The following is a 22,972-nucleotide window of genomic DNA, read 5'->3' on the forward strand; positions in this document are numbered from 1 at the left end:
CAGTGTATTTGTCTGGAAAAGTCTGCTATTCCCATTGTTAAAACATATAGCAATGAAGACTAACTAACTTTCAATAATACATAAAATGTATAGGTCAGACATTTTATTGCACAGATATTGTATTTACCAGCCATAATGAGAGTGTTAAAAAAATATCCTGAACTATTAAATGCTGATAGTGGAAAAAAAAACAGAAGTCTGCCGATTGTTGTGAATTCCTATTTCTAAATATGGGAGCATAATCTGTACACTTCTTTTGGAATATAATAATCTTAATGAAAAACATGGATATTTTTTTTTACTAAAGACTGAATTAGATTTAGATAAAAAAATAAAATAAAAACATTCGTTATTCTAGACATTTCAGGAAACTCGTTATGAATATCATGCAATTTCCATTTGGGAGATGAGGAGTGAATTCTCCTGAGATTAACTATTTCAGTATAAAATATACCATTGTGTAACCCTGACATTTTCAGACAGTTTCCAGAGTTATATGTTGATATATACACATTCCATCTATTTTGCGATTCTTTAGATACAAATCTTTGTCTAACATTCTTGATGCCACAACATATGTTAAACTACCGGAATCCATTCATTATTGATTTATGCTTTAAGTTATTAAAAAAAAAAAAAAATTAAGCTTCTGTTATTTTGATAATTAAAATGGAAATGGAGTTTCAGATATAAAAACATGGGCTTCTGAGAGTTCAGTTGTTAGGCTTATTGCTGCTTTTTCACATTGTAAAACCACAGCACCAACAACGCCACTCAAGTGCTCTTGGAAGGACAGGTTGAGCTCTCGGTGGCACAGACTGCAGGAGGATCTCAACTTCACTCGATCATAGCAACTGCGTGAACCTGGAATCCATCCAGAACCCAGCCTAAAGGTTTTTGCCACATCAGACGCTCAAAAGCCCTTAATATTCAGTCATTTTTAATAATTTAAGGATTACTTTCAGATAAATATATCAAACCAAAAGACAATCAAAGCTAGGCAATTTGACCATCTTGAAAGCCACAGTTCCCTGTGGTCCCTTGCCAAGACTGCCAACCTAGTGCATCAAGGACCAGCACTGGCAAACTTCCACACACATGGTGAAAAGTGGCCATTTGTAATTATTCCTTGATTTCAAGTTATATCTCATTATCCTTCTAGAGAAAAATATTACGAGAAATGGTTGTTCATACTGAAGGACATCAAATACTATTAATAGAACTGACAGTTTAAAAAAAAAAATCAACCAAACGACAAAGTTGAAGAAGAAAAAATATATTTGATTGCATCAACAGCCCTCTTATAACTCACTGAAGTAGTTCCTGAAGTCTGAGTTATTTATTTTTAGAAACCTGGCCAGACTTTAGAGAGAGAGAAACAAAAAGTGTACAAAATAGTGTACTGCACACAGTTCAACAATTCATCCCATCAGTTCATGCTTGAAAAAACCAAGCAATCAGGCATGACCCATTTATAAAGTTTAAAGGGTTTCTTTCCAACCAGGTTTCTTCTTCAAAGTACTAAGTACACAATGTAGGTAAATATTTGAACCATTCTTTTTGAACAAAATAAAGCCCCACATTATTAAATGCCCGAGGTACTCAGGGATTTTACAATGATAGATGATCAAAGGAAGCCCTTAGTAAAAATGCATGTTGCTACAAATCTGTTTATCAACTCTAGTAACACCAAGGCTATCACAGCTGTTTCTTGTTTTTTTAATTTTTATTTTGGTAAAATTGAGATTTTGCAGTAGCACTACAACCTTGAAAGGGGGGGTCTTAAAGAGGCATCCTTCTTTAAAGGATAAATACTTCCACATACAATCAGTGCATTATGACCAAAATACAATATAAAAAATACTTGTGATTTCATTACGTGAGGTATGGGTTAATAATCATAAAAATGAAACGCATGAAACGGTTCCCTTTCCACCACCTTTCTCAATGAATGTACATTAACAGCATGTAAGTGAGAGCATGGTAACATGCCTGGAAACTGTTGTCACCTGAGCAGCGTTGGAGACTGGCAATTAAAATTTCACTGAACAGCATCACAATGTAACAAACATTACAATCGTGATATCTGTAGTTACGCCTATGCAAATAAAAAACTTGGAAAATGCATAAATCACCTAGTGATTAAAATTGAGCTTGCTAATCTAATTTATTAACCATTAAAAATAAAATCCAACTTGGTCTAACTCACAAATCTGATATTCACACCCTCTTGCACATCCAGTGAAATCTCTAAGATTCTCCCTTAATGTCTTTAGTTTTACACAGGCCTCTGAAGAGCTCATCTGAAAACATGTTTCCATGAAGAACTGAAATACACCTTTGGAGAAAAAAGAAAAAAACTAAACTAAACAAAAGAACACAGGAATGTATTCCAAAGGCTCGGCACAACGCTTCTTGTGCGACAGACAGGCGAAACAGAAACCGGTCTTTACCTTGGCTTTGCATTACTGGGTTGCAGGGAAAAGTGTTTTATTTTTGTAGGCCCTGTATGGACATGTCTAGGGGAGGGTAGGGGCAATGCAGGAACAAGGAAGTGGGGGAGGGGTAGGTGAGGGGACTTGTAGCCTTCAATATTCATTTGAGAGTTTTTACATGGCCTCTAGCTGATGCAGATTTAGTCATAGCTCAAATTTTATATTACACCTGTGTCATACTGTACTCTCCTGTGACTGTGATACAAAGAATGTTACACACACACACACACTTTTGTTGTTGTTCCTGGAAGAAGAGCAACACATCAAAATCAGGTTGTGCATCCATACACACAACAGAAAAACAAATGCATGGATCCGAGAACACAAAGTATATGACACACAGATTGTATCCCAAGAGATGACAAAATACCTAAAAGACAGCATAAAAGATGGGAAGATTAAATTATAAGCTTTGCTGGCATGCCTTCACCCAGCAGTAGATTGATAAAGGCTGATGATAATGATATAAACAAAATGTTTCATATGAAAATAGTTTTGCCATCAGTATTATGAGAAAGGTACATTTACTATATTTCTTGTTTTGTTGAAATCAAGTAGATTTGTCTCCATTTACATTTTAAAGTAAAATCAGCATTCTTTAAAAGATTCAGGTTTCTATTATTGCAATAATAAGATTATCTAAAGTAAGTTTGCTTGCTACACATTTGCTTAGCAAACAAGCTACTGAAGTATACAAATCATGTATGCTCAAGATGGCTGAAGCACCCAATGTCTTGGCTTACCTGGACCATCATCAGATAAAGTTCAAACAAGATCACTAAAGACGAAAGGTTAGGAAGCACTACAATGCTTATTGTGCAATTGCTTAACCACCTTATTTCTGTATCTATTTAAGACAGCTGCCAGTCTGTTTACTCTGTGATGAGAACTCTGCAGAGTTTAATCCAAAAGGGACAGAGCAGAAAGAGTCCAAATAACTATTCACCAAAACACTGCTGAAACCACCTTATTACCTTTAGAGTAAATTAGATTAAACCTGACACTTCAGGGATAGATTGAAGGGCCAAGATCACATTTCTTGTAACCATTATAATCCTCTACCAAAACATTCAGAGCAAAGAACCTCCAGACATTCCAACACTTCATCTCTATTTTCAGATGCATGAAATAGTATGATAATAAAAGCTGCAATAGTACTAGTAGTAGAAACTAAACAGACACACAATGAGCATGGTTAGAGTGAAGAACTGTAAGTCAGTTTGAGAGCATTAGAAAGTAAATACTTTTTAAAAGTATTAAAAGTATAATTACATTTATGATAATTTATCATTTTGCATTATACCATCGGAATGTAACCAATATACACTACTGTTAGGAATACTAACCTACATTCTATAGTACCACTGCTTTTGACATACATGTACTTAACCTTACATAGGATAATTGACTAACCTGCCTGGTATTTTACTACTGCTGAACTATCACTGATGCATATTACTAGTCCTAACCTAAATAGTACTACTGCTCAGGATAACCTACACGCTATCACTGATACTACTGCATACTACTATAAAAATAAATAAGCAATAATATACTATGCAAAAAATACTGTCACGTGCAGACAACATATTTTCAGATTCTTTAAAAATTCAAGTTTCTTCTAATTATTCTTCTAATTAGTTTAGTTTTATGCTACAACCAAATCATGACTTACCATTGATCTAGATTTTACATGTTTCACAGAAAACACATATATCAGTGATTGCAAATTGACTCTCTCATATTCCAACACCATGCCATTAAACCCAGGCTGAAACAATATCCTTCAGAAACCCGTGTTCAGAAAAACATTATTCCAACGGTGGAATGGAGAATATTAAATTCCTTACCAAAGGGCACTTTTGGATCACTTCAACAAAGTCATTCATATGCTCGGGGTGCAAATGTCCTTCTTCTCCTCACAGATATTGAACTGCAAGAAATAAATGGAAAATTACAGTTTTTAAATGCTAAAGCCATTAAGAGTTTACTGCAAGACATTGCTTGTATTTAAAGAGGTACTACTACCTCATTATTCACTAGAGTCCATCTTATATAAGTGTTGCCTTCTGTGCTCTCAGCTGTGTCAGACATTGTGTATAATTCCCAGAGCACAGCACCCTGGCAAGCAGCCCCAAACCAACCATCAGTATTCACAATGAAGCTGTAGAAGCACCAGCTTTGAAAGGAAAATATTGTTTTTTGTTTAAGATAAACAAATTACATTTCAAAATAATAAAATGTCCCCTTTCCTTTATCATTATTTTCCCACACAATATTTGCTTATGTTTTAATGGCAAGACAAGCTGCCCAGGTCATCTCATTTTTTGTGAAGCAGGGAAGCATCCTTTAAATAGTTCACTCTCAATCAGACGTCTCTGCACCATCCTCAAAATGTGGCAATCACAAAACCTCCATGTCAAGACCAGCTGGGTAGAATCAGGGGACAAATTATAACATATTTGATCAGAAAGAAATCCAGTGATAATAGATCCAGTAGGCATAAGGTTCACAACTGAGGCTATTGATTGTTTTGCATATGCAGTGTTGCACTTAAACAATAAACAATAAAAACATGTAGAAAACAAAAGCCTGCTAAACTCTGTTAGATGCCGTTCTCTTGCATTTTTGCAGAACATTATTAGACAATACTGAATATGTAGTTAAGCAGGTTTTAGGATTTTTAGATTAGATATCACCAAGACATCTATTTATTCAAATAACTGTAAAGCAACTGCAACTACTTTTGCATCTCTTACGTCTGCAGCGTACAGCACAGTGCCAGTTCAATTCCTATTCTTTATCTCTGTATCCCTAGATACAAAAACTTTTTACCTACTCCTTTTCTCTCTCTTCTCTCCAAGTGTCTGACAATGATCTTGGCATGTAACTTCAAACTTTCCAGCCATCCATGCCAGGGAGTTTTACTTGATGCCACTTAGCTCACTGAATTAAGTAAATATTTCAAAATCACGGTCATGTATCACCATCACCATTCCAGCTCTTAAAGCAATACAGCACAGGCATGTGGGGCTGAGCTGAACTGCTCTCCTCCTGCACTGGTTTTTCAGATTTATAGCTTTCAGGGCTATCAGGGACTAGATTCTGTCTGATCAGAAGGAAAATGAGGGGAATGCTGCATAAATACCCGGTCACAGAAGCATCTTTTCTAGATGCTAAAGATTATAAAGTTTGCCGATTTGTCACCTTGTAGATGACAACATTTTAGACTGATGTTTTTCAAAGTACACTGCAGTGACAACATGCATTCTAGTCTATTTACAAAGTCACTTTAAGCTCTGAGATATTTTTTTCCCAATATCATTACAAATTTAAAATTATATTTGCACGAGCCTTGCAAAAAAAAAGTATTTTATTTCTGGAGCAGGTCAGGACAGACAAATAATTATTTGATTACACTACTAATCCGATTTAACTTCTTGGGTTTCTTATTATAACATCATCAGATAACAATAGAAACCCTATTTTGTCTATTACAGTTTGAATAACATCAGGAGCCGAGTGGCCTGGAATGATGAGCTCGTTAATTCTTGGTGCATTAGTTTATTGATAGGTGTCAGATTTGCCTCCCTTGTCATCAACCTAGCCAGAAGAGTGACGGTAGAAACAGCTCAATTATCTGTTGCCATCATGAAGTGGCCCATGTGACCAGACTTTGAAACACAACAGCACTACTAAAGTGACTCCGCATGTAGCCCTGGAGCAAGCTGCCCCAGGTTCAAGCTTCATAACCTGTTCATGACATATCTTTACATTAGGTTGGGTTTCAGCTGCCTTACAACACTTTGTCTAAAATAAACCCATGAAGAACTTTCCTCTTTAACTGTATTTTGCATTAAAAGTGAAGCTCTGTATCAATCCATTCCCAAATGTGAACCAGTGATCAGAAATGTATACCCAATTTTGGTGCTACAACAGCAAATATAAAATCTTTTGTGGCTTTACATGACCTAAAGTGACTTCAAAACCCTGACTTTGAAGGTGTTACAAAACTAGATTTCACTTTCACATTTATTTTCCCATATCGGGGGGTGGCGTGAAGAACAAAGCAGAACAAAAAATAAATAAAAGACAAGTGTTTTAAAATACAATTTCAAATGAAGTATTATCTTGTCTACCATGAAATCCAAGACCAAAATACATTTAATGAGAAGAATAGAAAAACACTGACAGGCTTCCTGGGGTTTTAAAAGCTATACATCAAGACACTTCCACGTTAACGGCCACTCTAGTATGAGAGACCTTAACCCCAATGAGCAAAAGGTCAAAAACACCCCACCGCTTTTCTCCTGCCTCTCTCGTACTGTTAATAAGGTCACTTGGGAGTCAACGTTAAGATTACTGGCACTGTCAAGACTCGCACCTTTAAAACGCTGCTTTAGCTTTTAGTGCCCAGCTCCTAAATGGGCTACAGCAATGAAGCGGAAATCCTTCCCCAGCAGCCTGGAAGGGAAACAGAAATTACAATGCTGATGCTATGAATAGAGCCTTATTCAGATTGGACATATGGTGCCAATCATAGGTGTGCATGCTAAAGTGGTCAAACAAAATGTGGCACAAATTGTGATGTTTTACATTTGGTATGAATTGAATAATAAATAAACACAGAACTGCAGTGTTTGTAGACTTACGCAGTGGTCTACATCGCATTACTCACAAAAACAGCTTTCCAGATTTCTCCTCTAACCGACCAACATGATTATTTGAAGAAAGATCTAAATGTAATCTTTCAAAACAGTCATTGAACATCCCCTATTAGAAAGCATGGGGAGAGACCTACAACAGATCGTTACACGTCACCCTGTATGTCACCATGTTATCTGTCGGTCAGTTTTCTCTTCCCTCATGGGATTCAAAACAACTCCAGTATAACTTAATTGATCTAATACAGAAGATGTCGGCATGGATTCAGGCAGGGAAAGTATCCTTGAGGTTGCTGCATGTACAACATCACTCACATCTGCTGGAGAAACGCCTTCCTTCAAACACTGTCGCAGTGGAAGCAAGGAAAGTCAATGTATTTCTGTGACATCTGTGCAACATTGAGGACACATTCCCTGCAAGCTGACATGACAAAATGACAAAGATCATTAAAAAACTGTGTGTTTATTAATTGTCACCTCCAATCCTTAAAAACACAGTAAAAACAGTAGGCTATACTACACAAATTTACTTCTTACTCTAATTTATCTAGGGCACATGATATTTGCTTGCTTGTTTTTATGCTGTTATAAGAGGAAAAATCTATTTTTGCTTCACATACATACAATATAACATAGAAAAGCTTGAGGTTATACAAACATAAACACATACATACATACCATATATGGTAACACATTATATACAATAGTGGGCACCAATTCTTAATGAATTACAGAAACCGTGAGTATTTTGATTTTTTTAACTTAAAACATGCATTGTGTGCTCACTGGCTGGATTTTACAAACACAGTCATGGCATTGTAACCAAGCACACACACATCATGACATTGTGACCTAGCACACACACATCATGACATTCAATTTAAGATAAAGGAGGAGAACGTCCCTTAGGCAGGGTAGGGTAGGGCAATCACTTTCTCATGATTAATGTACATTTAACTGGAGCAGGACTGTACATGGGTCTCATGAGATTTCTGCAGTCAGAATGCCACTTACATGGCATAATCTCGGTGCACTCCCTTGTGCAAAAAGTCACACCAGACTTGTGGTTTACCGGAAAATCTAAGTATAAATGAGGAACAAAGTAATCTACAGATAGACTATTGGCTTTATGTAATTTAGTAATCAGTAGACTTGATGGTTATGTATGGACATCTTAGACACATAAATTAAAGAAACACAGACCAACAGGTCAGCGAAATACAGCTCATTTATAAAGTAAATGACTTGACATCATCCCCTAATTTTATTTATTTACTGGCTGAGCATGAAAAAGAGATGAGATGCAAGCATGTAATTATTGCCAAGAGCCCTTGATATGGAGTTGAAGAAATAAAGTTGAGGAATTGTGGAAACAGTTAAACAGCTATATATCTTATAGTTATTTTTAATAGTGGTGTAAGTGCCATTCTGACACGTGTCTGTATCACAGATATATATATATATATATATATATATATACACACAGTGTGTATTACAAGCAGAAAAATCCATCAATCATCAACACTCAACAAGGTTTAAAACTGTCATAAAAATGTGAGTTTTACAGCAATAAAATGCCAAGTTATTAAACCGCCTAACTCTGTCAGAGTGTTTGTTGTGGTTACAACAACCGTTGCTGTTCAATTCACTGTCAACCAAATCATTATTTTAATAACCAGGCCTCCATTTCATATGTAATCATAACCTTATGGGTGTGGCCAGCATTGTACAAATACAAGGTTTTCAGATAAAACCCTTCACAAGATTTCAGTATATAACATTTATGACATAGCAGTGGATTGTGTTGCTATTTTCAAAGCCTTGGAGAAAAAAGGGAGACTTATAACCAAAAATCAAACCGTTGCAAGGTCACAAATACTGTAATGCATTTAATTAACTCAAAGTAGTGTAAAAACTAAACTATGGCCTGCAGATGTTCAAACCCATATTCTATACATCCACAAGCAATTCACTTTATTTCACCTGACCTATAACTAATACACCTAGTTTACTGTAGTAAGTGCTTAAAAGGCTCTTGCAGCACAAAAATAAGATAACAGTATATACAATTGTTTCAATAATTTGAACAGAAACGTATACAGAGAAGTGACCCAATTAATACTGTGCATGTAAACTACAAATTCTTTCTAGATTTTTTCACAACTGAAGTCTCAATCACAGCATGGCACAATCAAATTAATCCAATCAAGACTAACCTGAGTTAGATTTCATTTCTAAAAAAATCAGCCTTATATAATGGGCATATGCATTTAACACCCATTTAACCTACATGTGTAAGATATGATACACAGCAATATACAAGCAGGACACAGAAACACAACCTTTCATGCTCCTGATAAAGGATCTCCCATTAGTTTACGTGTGGTAACGATACAAGGAAGGAATTACTTTGTCATCTTCTAGTTCTTATCCTTTTACTTGTAAACAGTTGCTAGTGTTTCAGCACAGATGTGACCTATCCATTTCAAATCTATTTGGACTAACGGGACTCCCTACATGGCAACCAGCAGAATTCCACAGTGGGATCTGGGATTTTCACCATCATGGCCCAAGCAGCTGGCATTTCACTGCTGCATATCTCCCTGCCAGCCCTGGCAACGCAATCCTCAAAATCTCATGGAGGGAAAAAAAAAAAAAAAAAAAAAAACTCAATTGAGTGAAGCCTGGATTGGTTTCCTTAAAGTAAAAATATCCTGGTTTTAAGTAGGTTTAATTACAATTTGATCACAAAATAAGGGCCTAACAAAGAATTTGAAAATAATGTAATTCCTGAATAAAGATATTTTATTTTATGTGTTTATTTGTTTATTAGCTGTTGCTCTTACCAAGGGTGATTTACATTTTCAAAATATTACAAGACTGAAAATTCCTCCCATCCCCCACTAAATTATTAAGCAAATGAAAGAAGGTAGTCTTCTCCTCTTCCTCTTCTTCTTCTCAAGCTGTGATAGATCGAGTTGTGGGTAAAGGTCAGTCCTGCATGACTACATCAGGGAATTTTGTACCACTACTCTGGGTCATTATCAACCCATCCGTTTCTTCCTCCATAGCAGCATTGATAAATAGGTTTGCTTGGGGCTATGAAAGATACTGAGCCAATTGTAAGACTCACAAAGCTGAGGGCAGGACGGACTGCTACTGTCTTGCATTGATCCTGCAACATTTATAAAAGGGTCCATACTAGAGTTAAACACACCAGCTCATCTTTCAAGTTAAATCTATGCTTACGGAGGCGATGAGGTTCAACAAAACCCATTCATACCATATGTTTTTTCATAAGAAAATCAGAAATGTAGCCAAATTTGACATTTTTAATACGTTTCTTTTTTTTCATTTCATGTGAAGCACAGAAGCTAATTTTCAGTCAGATATGACCAAAAACCAAAAGCCACATGTACCTTTAATGTAAGCCCGGCGAGGTGGTCAAATGACAGGTGTTGTTAAACTAGGCTTTGTAAAGTCTTGGTGGAAATCCCTCAGGTAGATATGAAAAGCACAGAATTATCTGTGCTTAAACCTGAAACCATTAAAGCTAAACCATGTAAATTTCCTGATGCCTTTCAACCCTTTAATAATGCACCTTTCCTCTCCCTCCGCCCTTGTGTCAGACACGGAGCTGCCAAGGCAATGCTAACACTAGCAACCTGTCATTTTCTTTCATCCTTCAACATACTGGAAACAGGATGAGAGATTTCTCTCTGATGACAAATGTATTGCCTCAGAGGAAACAATTGTAACTGAAAACAATGGAATAATAGCAAAAATAGTCCAGAAAGAAAAAGGGTCCTTTGACCCATTATAGCTCAGTGGCATACAACAATTTAAGAGAGCACCTTGAGGGAGAACTGGATGCCAAATAATGAAATTAATCTACAAAAAACTACAACCCAAGACCGCAGGTCCAATAGAAGCATTTGGAAACCTGCTCAGCTCGCAAGGGGGTTAAAAAAATAAAAAGTTGTTCCTTAATGTTGAACAAAAACATCCATGCCTAGCCCCAAAGGACTGAATACTGAAATGTGGGTGGGTGGGGGACTCCTGCTACCACAGAGGTTCATTAATAGCAGTGCATTTAGAAATAATTACAAATTGACTAAGATTGGAAAAGTCATACTGTATGGCAATTACATTTTTTATGTGAAACCATGTTTTAATACAATCTGTGGCATATTCCATTTGCAAGATAGATTGAAATTAATTTGTAGTCAAATACCCCCTCATTGCAGTATAGCAAAATGTAGGCTTTTCATTCATTTTTTTAAAGCTACAGCAGACATCATTTGATCCAGCTCACCGTTACCACTCGCCCGCCAGTTTTGGAAAGATAGAGACATATGTATTTTTCCTATGAGATGTGCACTGTCAATCAATCCAGTTCTTTTCACACCTTAAATATAGAGTGCCAACAGCAGAGTGCTTATATGAGACAGAGGTTTGACAGGGCTATTACTGATAACATACTCCACATACTCCCCAACAAACGGGCTGACTCACAAATGTCCTGCACATTCAGAACTGTAACAAAAATGAATTCACATTTCAATCTGCATACATTTTTGAATGCCCAAAACTTTTTTTTTTTTTTTTAATATATATATATATATATATATATATATATATATATGTTATCTTCAAGCACACATCTGTGCTTCATCTCACAGTGCTTTAACCTTACTTTTCTTGTTCTGAAATAAGGGGGGGGGGGCTAGCATCTGTTTCCAGTATACTCCACACCTGTGACTTGACAATCTCTTCCACTTCATCAAGGAGAAGAACCATTTGGCAATGTTGTGAAGCCTCAAACCATACGACTGCACTTCTCTGGTCAACAGCCATGTGAAAAATCCCAATTACTGGAAACCCGAGAGGTGCACAGTTAGCTGTGAATGTAGGATATGAAAACAAGGCTCTTTAATCAAAACCACGCTGAAATGCCATAGACCGCATCAGCAGATCGTAAACCTTTCAAGATCAATGTAATTACAAAAGCATACACAAAATGCTGGGTTAGTTGGGGGAAGGTGGTGGTTTACCAAAGCTAGTGTTCTAACAAAACAGGCTATTCCATTCACTTATAGCAGCTGTAATCCATCAGTCAAAAGAAAAATCCTAACACCTGGTTGTGTGCTTCAAAAACAAAAGCCACAGATAGATGTTATTCCAGTCAGACATGATGCATGTAATAAATCCCCTTGATTTACTACAGTAAGACCACTTAGTGCACCTTAAAAAAGTAAGACAACAGGAAATCACTTGGACTTAATGAATAATAATACAAATATAGCTGTATGCATATATACACACACACATAGACCAAATTCATTCACACAATTTGCACACAATTGCCATCCTAGCCCAAAAAACTGAGGACCTACAGAAACCGCCATTAGGAAAACCAAAAATAATCCTTAAAGTTTAGCCTATATGAGTAAAGCAATGCCCCCAAAAGATATCCATGAACATATGCTGTGAATCTGACCATTGTGAATAGTCTCAAAATGTCACAGAAACGCAGTGTGTTACTTCACTATTAATGTATCTCTTATTAAAGACAGTTGTGAAAAAACATCTCTTAGCAGCAAACATGGACCTCAAAGAGCATTTCTGCCATACATTTACATTGATATTAATATTACAGCCGTGGAACTTGAAGCAGATCATGAAAATGTGATCCCTTCCAAGTTTTTTTATGCCTAGAAGTGTTTGGGGTGAATACTGAAACAGTGGGTTCACAGTTAAGAGAAAAAAATAATAATTCCATCGCAAACCATCATGCCTGCTGGCAATGACTGTCACTTTCTGGAGTCCGTGTCAGAAACTGTGAGGTAAGACTGAGTCGAGCTCAAGCACAGGAGGGATGGGTGTAATGAGGCTCTGGCAGTGTGTACCCGTTTTACTCTGAAGGGTCTTTGTTTTGAGAAGTCTCCCCAAGCTTACAAGAAAAGTGGGCTTAACAACGTGTAAACATTTTCCAAAACAAACATACTGTTCACCGCACATCGACAATCACATCCAAAATATAATCCACAAAACTGAATAATCAAAGCAGGACTGGGTGCTGTGCTGCTTCAGAAGATGATATTGTAGCCAAAAAAACAAAACCGCCTGCTAGTGAGTGCACAAAAAACCTTCAACAGCACTAGACCCAGGCACACAAAAAATACAAAACTACCTAATCCCAAGGCAGGCATTATAGTATTGACACATGCTACGCTGAGCACCGTATAATCTTATAAGAGCACATCATACCACTAACACCTCATTACTCCAGCCAGCTATCCTCACTCCTGGATCTGGAAAGCTACAAGATCTCCTGGTTTTCATTCTACCTAAGCCTTTAATCAGTTAACTGAATCATGTATTATCTTATCTGTTGTAAGAAAACAGTTCACAGGTCTTAAGCTATAGAGGAGTTAAGTTACCTATAAAAACTGCACGGCTTTGGCTTTATTGACCAGGAGTATCTCTGTCCAAGATAGCGATCAGGGCGGCGTTCAAAGCGTTTGATGGAGTTCCAAAATCACCCCACTTTTTCTAACTGCACATAACTGACACACCATTTTAATAAACCGTATTGGAGTGACTTATTGCCTCTTGGCAGATTTGCACTTTTAAACTTTTACAATTACTTTGAGAAAACTGAAAGACACATTTGTTCTGGAGTAAAAAAACAAAAAAACAATTAAATTAAGTTAGCCATTTTGTCCAGCACTCAAATTCTCCTATTAAAAAGTCATGAAGCCATAGGCTATATTTTAGAAGATATGATGCTACTGTCATAAGCCATAATATATCTTTATATTTTTATTGAATTTAACATTTACAACGTACATTTATTAAACACTAATCTGACCATCTTGAAACAAAACCCCCACCCTCAACCTGGAACTGGAACCAGAACAAATTTTGAAAGAGGAGCAAAACAACTACTCAGGGAATTTTAAGCAAGGAGAGTGACCATGATCTCTTCGGATCATCACACACTCTCCATATCAGGTGCTTAAAGGCACATCTTCTTTATGTTGACCCTTAAAAATACAGAATAAGCTCCAAAACCTGATAAAACTGTCCGAAAAGCCAGAGGGTAGTAAACGGACGACTAAACCTGCAGGCAAAAAGAGCAGAGGCCAGCATTGCACTATCAAGTCTTGGAAATGGGCCACATTCCTTGTGTGGATTGAAGGCAAGCCAGGTTTACAGAGAATCCCATTACTAATGCTCTTACTGAAGCCAGGCAGAAGCCGTCCAAGCCAAAAACCCAGAGGTTTGTTTAACACCGTTCAGTGTCAGGTCCCCTGGTCTTTTTTTTTTTTTTTTTTTTTTTTTAATAGGCAGTCATGTTTCAGCACAAACCCAATCTAAACTGTCTTCTCTTTTTTACTTACAGAGACTAGTTTTAAAGGCTCATGATCCATGTACCTCCAAAAGCTTTGTCATGTATTAATATGCTTCATGAATCAGCTGTTGCTTTTTTCTTGGCTGAAGCAACACTTTATAATACTCTCCCGGCTCTCAACAGGGGCCAGTTGTTGCCCATTAAAGTCTTTCTACTGAGTCATACATCCACTGAATCTTATGCATCTCTTATAAAACACTCCAGACTATATGCATGCATTGGGTGTATTTAACCCTGAAAATATGAATACCTACCAAGATTAGTTTATGAACTAACAGGAGTTGAACAAACACAGCGAACAGCAGCTTGTTATCAAAAGGACCTTCTGAAAATGTATAGAAATTATATTGAAATGTGACAGCAGTTCCCACCTTTTTTAAACTGAATATACTTTCTACAGCACTGCAAACTTTGTATATTAAGCAAGTGATATCTGGGCCACTTAGAAAGCAGAAATGCTAGAATTCATTCATCACCAATTGTAAAATTAACAACAAACACAAGCAAATTTAAGGATACTATTCATGTATGCTAGCTTAACATGATGTTCTCTTGTACTGGCATTCAATTTCCTAATTCCAGTAAAAGGAGTATTCCCAACTTTGCAGAAGCTGGCGTTCCTTTCCTCATCAGCAGTTTCCTCTGACAGACCCTTGGCAATCCACCTGAAGCCAGCCTCATTTCCAGAGTATAAATAGAGAGAGTTTTAAAAAGCGACTGTTTATAAATATCCGGGTTTAGCAAAAACATTGCCTGGTTTCATCCTGGGCTAGTTTCCCCTGTACTACAATGGAACAGTTAGCCTTGTTGCTGCCGTTCTATGACAGAAATACAAATATTTAACCAGCTTATCTTAAGGCAGCAGCAAGGGGTAAAGCACTTAGTCCTTAAATGATTGGCTTCCATTTAGACAAATTAAAAAGAAAAGGTATATTTATGATTGTGAAGAAAATAATTCATACATTTATTTTTTTCCGGTTAACATAGTAAAACCTACACTGTTAAAGTATAATTAACTAGCCTAAATAAAAAAATGAGACCTTAGAAATGTAGTAATGTATTGTGTAAGCAATTTGAACCAAGTGTACCAAGTGATCACACACTCATAATCCACTTTTTACATTTTTGAAAACTACAAAGATGAGATCTTTCTACAGCAGGTTTCACAGATTTCAGGATTTTTGGTAGGTATGCTGACAACATGAATCAGTACTCTTTGAGGTCTTAATGAATCTTGAAGGCCTCTGTTCAGACAGACATGTGCTCAAACCTATACTTATTTGGAGAGTAAAAATGTTCTCTGCTGCTAGCAGGGGATCTAGCAAGCAGGTATGATTTACATGAATTTATTAGTTTGTGTCTTATTGTACAAAACTCAGACATCTGGATACCTAGTGTGGAAAAGAAGAAAAGTAAAACCTGTGTGAAAATATTTTTCAGGAGTCATCAGTCCTTTGAATAGGTAATTTAACTTTGTCAGGAGGGAGTTTTGTAGGCCAAGACACAAAGACATGTTCCAAGACACCAAGAGCTATAACAGATACAAAGAAATTAAAATGGATTTTGGCAGGGGAAATGGAATTATACATGCATTTTTTTTTCTATCATTTTAAAGACCATTGAAAATCCAACAGCAAAGAGCAGTTACAATGCGTAGACTCAACACCACTCCAATATCCCATTTTCACTTAACACGGTAGTTTAGGGTGACAAACCTGTATCTGGGTTGCATCTGACACAATATATTATATATATATATATATATATATATATATATATATATATATATATATATATATATACACACATATATATATATACACACATATATATATATATATATATATATATATACATACACACATATATATATATATATATATATATACATACATACATACATATATACATAGACACACACACACACACTGCTGCTTTTCTTATGAAATTTACACACTGCACTGTTTTGTCTGAAAGATTAAGAAACAGTGCTTAAAAATGCATTCTTTGAGCCTGTGGGGTTGCACCTGCTAAATATCTGCTCTGAAAGACAAACAATGGAAGGCGATACGATTGTCCCTATTTACAACTATGTATTCAGTAACAGCATATGGACTGCACTAGGTTGGAAACAGTCTGAACCATTTGCCTCTTTTACTAAAGAGTTAAAACCAATCTTTATAATGCATTACATGGAGATGCATCTCAATGTTCACTTCAGTTACACACTAGTAGAAAATGTACATAAAATGGAGCTTGAAAAATTTGCACATATTTATATGCTCTTAAAAAAGAATATGACATTTTTCATGGCAGGGGAGGGGGGGAATTGGCAACCGTTTAAGTCAACAAAATGGTAATCTAATGACATCATGAAAACTGATCATTTATTTTATAAAATGCTCACAAATAAAATATTTTACAGACATCAAGCTGCAGCAGTAAGCATCGATTTCAGATGGTTTACATATACAGGAATGCGATAGTGCAGGACTAAATAATTGCCGGGTGACGCCAGCCTTAATCTAAAACTGACATCCTGATAGGCATAGATCCAGAATTTGCAAAGAAAAAAAAAAAAGATTATGATAACTACATAGAATAGGTCAAATCACTTAATACTGGCAAGCGTGCGAGCAAAAAGCGTTCTTTGAAGATGACCTGCTTTTTAAAAATGTTCCTAATTATAATAAATTATAACGTTCCCGCATATGTAATGCAGAGCATATTGTAGCTACCTTAAGGTTAAAAAGAAAAATACTGATGCAAATGCAAGAAGGGTGAAAGGAAAAACATCCTAGATTTTGTATCATTTTGGGAAGGACACAGATTTAATTTAAATTAACTAAAATAAGCACAATGCAAATTAGTGAGCTAAAGAGTAGTTACATGCAATTAAAAGTCTGCAATTTGATCGACATTGATATAAATGAGGCTACTGGCAAAAAAGACATATAAAGTGTTGAAAGGAGGGTGGCTGTATGGGACTCAATGCTGATGGACACATTCCACATGTCCTCCATTCCTTCAGCTCACACTAATTGGTTCACCTTTCCTTGGGGATCAAGTCTTTCACCAACTCTTAAGCCTGGGCCATTGCGACGCCAGTGTCTGGAAATAACGTTAAACAAGCCAACTTTCATTCAGAGGGTACACTGGCATGATCCAAGTCTTTCTGGGACAGTTGTTTTATTTTATTTGGGGCGGGGGGGGAGGGGCATACACAACTTTAATCATGTAATGAATATCTTTGGCTTTAAATCAGCCAATTATTTCAGGTTACACAGTTGTATTTTGGGGGTAAAGTAACAATAGCATAGCTTGGTTTGATACATTTGTAACACCTACACCTATGAAATGAACACAGGCAGTTAAAAAAAGTGTGCTGGGGGTTTAATTTAATCCACAGGGAACACTACTCAAAGAGTTTAATCTTTCCTTGGGAGGAGAGGTGATAGTTTGTAGCAGTGGTCAATTTAAAAGTCAAGATGTGATTTATTATGACATGCTCTGACAACTCTATTGACTCCAGTCCACATTTTTTGGCAAATAAATAGTGGAACTAATACATAGCACCTGTTTCCTTCCAGCATCCAAAGCATTTCAATTATACAAACAGTGACAGCTGCTGGGTAGCCTGAAATAGCAGGCAAGAAAAGAGAAGGACAGCTATGCACTGTTATGCTACATGTTAGAGAATAGGTTAAATACTTAAATGAAGAGTGCAATGCTTCAGAATGTAACTTGGAACATACGAGCTGTCAAGAAGACCATAAACTCCTTATGGTCTTGATTCGAACACTGGATTCAATCAAGCAGATTTTTGAGGTTGCTTCTCTCTCATCATGAACTAGAGAGATTCCTGGCCTATAGGTCAGATAGCCTCTCCTATATTCAGGGCTGTGAATGAGGTTCTAGAACGTAATGCTCTAGAACTTAAAGCTAGAATAAAAAAGCTTGGTAATCTATGGATTTAATCCAAATGTTTCTCTCTCAGTCTGACACTTTGTCAAATTCACTCCTAGCCAAGGGAAAAAAGTGAAAAGGCTTGTACCCATTATATAGAAGCCCTTCTAAACAAGGTCAGTGTAGTATGGCTGCAGTATGTTATGCTCCTTTTAGAAACACTGGGATGTTAACAGTACACATAAACTCAGCTACATTATCTGCAGCCTCTGCTCTTATAAACAAATTAATATGAGGTGTATTAAAGTTCTCTGCTTAAGTGATGTGAAGAGCTCCTTACACTGTTCTGTAAACAGGCAGAACAGCTTCGAAGACGACCTCAGAATGGAACCCCTCAATTGATGTAAAAAAATCAGATTTTCTGTAAGGAAAATCAGATTAAATAAATACATTAAGGATTTTACTTTAACTTGATCACTGGTGGGAAATCCATGTGCATTTTAACTGCATTCCAGACAATGGCAAAAAAGTCCCTAATACCCGGTATGTGTTTACATGTGCTCTATCTTACCCACGTGAGTGAAACAGTATAAAGGAAACGGATTACATATTATAGTTACATTATAGTTATATGACATACAGTTATATGCTATACCTGTGTAAGTAGCCTTGGGAAATTATTTCTGTACAGTGTTTACAGTAAATGTTTATACTATCTGACTATTTATCATGTATTTAACAGGTGTAGCAACATCTACAGGTTAAAAGCATGTATGTTCAGCACTTGTTCTTAAATAACTAACAGTAAACCACCTTTCAGACTTACAACAAACAGGTCAAAGGTTAAACACATTTGCATATATTCTTTCCCATTTAAGTTGTTTAGTTGTTTTCTTAAAAGTAATTAACTCAAAAACATGATGCATCCCAAACATAGGTTAGTTATTTGAATGCTATAAATTACCAGAAATTAGAAGGACATTTTCTGTAACTGCACCCAATTCAAGTCCATTCATGTAAGCCTTATGATGATGCCATTTAGTTTATTATTTTAGCCTTTGCCTATATACCATTTTGCCTATATTCTTGCCAAGAAATCAATTCTGAAACCATTTTAAATTACAGTTATTGCAGCATGCCACATAACTTCAAAGAATACAATACTTTAAAAGAAAGGAGTTTCAGAAAAGCAGAAACCCTAGTGAAAGGAATTGAAGTGGAGGTTAAAAAAAAATCATCATAATAAACAGAGGAAGAATTAGATTGTAAAAATTAAACTGGTCTTCAAATAAACCCACCTTAACAGTGCAAAACAAACAAGACAGAAGACATTGTGTTGTACACTTTTGTGTGGTGGTTATCATGTGTTATGTTCAATTGCATTCATGAAATCTTTGATGTGAAGTGGAATTAATACAAAAAAGATGCATACAATTCTGCTTCCTTGCAAATGTTAAGACAACATCCAGGGCGTTTATAGTTGGATCAAAGCCTAAAGCTGGGACTGGGCCTTGACTCTATCAAGGGTAGAATAACAGACACCGTACGATAATTAATTTTATTTATGGCTGATCTACTTACAATTTAAAGACAGAGAAAAAGCCTCTAGTCATACACTAAGTGTTCCAAGAAAGCGACAATATCATGAACAGTGAAAAATAAATTTTGCTTTAATAATGCTCATCAAAGTTAGTAATTAAATAAAGTGCTAAAAGGTTCATAGTTGTTCCAACATGACAAACTGCATCACAGTTCCAGTTAAGCATTAGCCTATTTAAATCTTATATACAAATGGAATAAGTATACAAGTAGAAGACACTGTAGTAGAAAGGTATACATGGGTCCCACACAACATTTATTGTTTTAATAGGTAAAGAGCTTTTCAAACAAAAATGTTGCCTAATTCTGCTCAGATGTGCACAAACAAAAAAAGAAAACAAGCCAACAATGCAGTCCTTTGGAAGAACTTAATGTTGCATGCAGTGATAAGGATTTGATGCCTTCTAACAACCTACTGTCCACATTCAGAACATTAGGATAATTCTAGTAAATGCTTCTTTATGCATCTAGAAGCTTCAGTTCTGTGCAAAGAAACAGCTGTCCGATACAGCTGTCTGACTTCATGGCTAAACTGTTTGGATAGTAGGACGTTTCAGTTGTTTGGGCCAAGGATAAGATCCACAGTCACATGTCCCTCTTGTGGAAAAACTATGGAAATAACTTCTCTGAGTTTCAGAATTTAAGTTGGCTGCACAAATGAATGTATTTAGTCATCGTTATGCACAGAGGTTTACAAAGAAAGCGATTGTTTCTGGGGGGGACACAACCAGAGGTCCTGCATCAATCAATCAATCGTCTGACTCATTTTTACCAGTTCAAGACTGAAAGATACTAAGCCTATTCAAAATATTTAATTTTTTGCTACATAGTATATATTTAACAATATTGTTAAACAGTATAACTAAAGTTACATAAACGTTTTTTAATGGTTTTAAATAACCAATAGATTTTTTCAGTGTTTAGAAATTCTATTTGAATATATTTTTTCCTCTCTCTCTCTCTCTCTCTCTCTCTCTCTCTCTCTCTCTCTCTCTCTCTCTCGGCAGTTTCCTTTCTGTACTGGAGTCTTATTGTGAATTCAAGAGACTGAAGGCAGAGGAATTTCCTGGGATCTCACCCTCTCACCTCCTCTTTTGTCTTGGCACTCCCTTAATCACAGGGGTGCAGATGAAATGATAAACCCTAGAAAGACTGCACTCCACCCAGCAGACTTCTCCCTGCATTCAATCTTTATTGGGTACATCAAAAATGATTGGTACTTTAAGGTACTAACTCAACTGTAAGACAATTAATAGTAATAATTTTCAAGTGTTTATCTTTGGGCAATTAATTACAAATGTAGGTTAGCTGCAGTGAAACAAAGTATATATAAATTCACTAAAATTACATAGTGCAGCATTTGATTTGCTGTTCACATAATTGATGATACAATTTTACAGAAATATCAAAACATTGCATCTATAACTGATGTACAGTGTTAACAATGAGCACTTCAGCATACCAAGAAATATGAATTAGAGATGTGTGTAACCATTTTCCCTGAATTCAGGATGCATCTTGATGGGAAAGGCAGCTTGACAGGAAGGTTCATTTCCTTGTCTTTGGAATCAAGACAGCTTGCAGATCTAAATAACCCTTACAACTATCACTTATGCTTAAACAACACACTGATCCTCCGGCCTAACCTCAGCACTGACACATTGCCAAGTGTGCTCTGAGATCCTGGAAGTCTTTTCATTGTTTCTATTTCTTTCTTGCTCGAAGTCGATATGGGACTTGAATAATGTGCTGAAAATAGTAGGACTCTTAGTTAGGATGTGGGGGGGGGGGGTAAACATAATATCAAAAAAAGGATTGTAATTGTCTTGGCACATTTCTGAGAAAAATATCAAGTGATTGCTTTCCGAAAGGAATTAACTGTCTCCCAAATTTTGCTGACTGCCTAATTTGGCCCTCAAAAAAAATCAAAGGCCCTGCTTTGTGGTTAATGTATTCCTTTTATGGTGAAAATATAGCAGTCTACTTCTAAATGACAAAGGTGCAGGAACTGCAGAATAATTAGGTCTACACATCATGTCTTGGTTAAGTAGTTAATGCAGGAATCCTATACATAAAAACAGATGGTAATAAAGACTGAAAGTCATTTAATATAATCTCTATTATTTAAATATATAAGTAATCCAAACGCATTCTACTGGTACAATACCAAAGTATGATTTTAGTTCAGGATTAGGATAAAAAAAAAAATACTCATGTACTGCAAAGTAGGATTATTTGAGTCAGAGTTCAAACATTTGCAGCATGTGTTATGATGTAAAGGGGATTATTTCCCTCTATTTCTGGGTAAAACAATGCAAAACTTTAACTTAAGAATCTGAGATAAAATACATTGAAATCAAAAGAAAGTATCACAGATATTGTTGCTAATGTACTGAAGCTAGTGTTTGAGGTGCAGAGATAAAAGTAGACATGCGTACACATATATTATATGCTCATTCTATAGCCATTCTGTAACAGAAATTTAGAAGAGGATTTAGCAGTTGCTGTTTTTTTTTTGCAGTTTAGAGTGTGAACTCCAGCATACAGATTTCAATGATTAAAAATAAAGTGGTTATTAAAATATATAAAATTATTGGTTAAAGAAAATCAGAAGTATAAAGAAAAGAATGTGCAAAACACCAGGTAAAACAGTCTCCGCAGCTGTACAACCTTCATAGCCAAAAGAAAAAGTCAGATCCCATTTTGCAAGGATGTTACTACAGTTATTTTAATATTTACTAAGAAACCTGGCAAACCATACTGTCTGCAGTACGCACAAGCAGACACACAGAAATGTACAGTGTCTACAGAATCCTCCCAATAGCATAATAATGCAGTCTCTGTACTGTGAACTTCAGTGATGTGTTTTATGGACCACTGCTGTGAAAATA

At 36.1% G+C, this 22,972-nt stretch overlaps 1 protein-coding gene across 1 annotated transcript in view; it reads right to left on the bottom strand.

Moving 5' to 3' along the window:
• disp1 (dispatched homolog 1 (Drosophila)) overlaps window positions 1-22,972 on the bottom strand; it is an 83,643-nt gene that overhangs the window by 55,175 nt on the left and 5,496 nt on the right. The window contains exon 2 of the mRNA XM_066706152.1: window positions 4,346-4,428. The gene's annotated coding sequence lies outside the window, so the exon portion shown is untranslated. The remainder of the gene's footprint in view (window positions 1-4,345; window positions 4,429-22,972) is intronic.

The sequence above is a fragment of the Amia ocellicauda genome, chromosome 1 (genome assembly GCF_036373705.1).
Source record: "Amia ocellicauda isolate fAmiCal2 chromosome 1, fAmiCal2.hap1, whole genome shotgun sequence".
Taxonomy (NCBI): domain Eukaryota; kingdom Metazoa; phylum Chordata; class Actinopteri; order Amiiformes; family Amiidae; genus Amia; species Amia ocellicauda.